Raw genomic sequence first — 1,086 nt, forward strand, 5'->3', positions numbered from 1 at the left:
ATTTTAAAACTGTATTTCTACTAAAGTGATGTTAATTTCAGCTCAGGCAAATAGTTGTCCCCAGCCTGTTAAAAATGGAGACACTTCTACTAGTTTCTTTCTTATAAATTACGAGGTGACACAGACAGGTGAAATCAGATCAGTGTGACCCAAGATAGCCAGGGAAAGAACCAAATCGTTTTTAAATGGAATAGAAAATAAGTTGGGAATCTTGATTTCAAGGCTGTAGGAGTAAGGAATGCAGCACAAAACTTCAATGAAAATAATTTAGATCATAAAGTCTGGTTGGAAGTAGGCAGAAAACTAGATGAAAATGAGTGATTCTTACAGGCACAGCTAAAGGTTATAATGTTTTACAGTCCAGAAAAAAGATAGCCAGGGAGCTAAAAGAAGATGCTTTCTATGCAGATTTGGAGAGAGAGCACGTTACTTTATCATCAGTCATAGTATCTCTGTCTCCTAATGACTAGTATTTTGGTGGAAATTCACAGGCAAGCAAAGCTGACAAAGAGTTTGGGGTCCTGAATTATAAATAAAGATAGCAGGTACCAAATCCAAATATGTATAGTGCCAGTACATGAAAAAAAATCAAAATATAATTTGAAGAATTCCAAGTTCCAAAAGAAAGGGCTACATAATATACATGTGTATATTATATATATACACACATACATATTTATATTTATTTTAGAGATGGGATCTTGCTCTGTTGCCCAGGCTGACCCTGAACTTCTGAATTCTAGGGATCCTCCCACCTCAGCCTCCCGAGTAGGTGGGGCTACAGTTACCTGCCACCATGCCTGTCCAGAAAGATATGTTTTCTAAGAAGAAAATAGAAAATTACAACAGGCACAAGAAAATAGAAAATGAAAAAAAAAAATCTGTAATTGAAAAAGCAGAGAAATTTTGGGGAAAATTTCTAATCATTAAAATCAAAAGAGTAATTTTTATATACACATATTCAAACTTAACCATTTTCAGGGCCCAGCTTGGTGGCTCACGCCTATAATCCCAGCACTTTGGGAGGCTAAGGCGGGTGGATCACGAGGTCAGGAGTTCAAAACCAGCCTGGCCAACATGGTGAAA

Source organism: Colobus angolensis, unplaced genomic scaffold (assembly GCF_000951035.1).
Source record: "Colobus angolensis palliatus isolate OR3802 unplaced genomic scaffold, Cang.pa_1.0 Scaffold16, whole genome shotgun sequence".
NCBI classification, from domain to species: Eukaryota; Metazoa; Chordata; class Mammalia; order Primates; family Cercopithecidae; genus Colobus; species Colobus angolensis.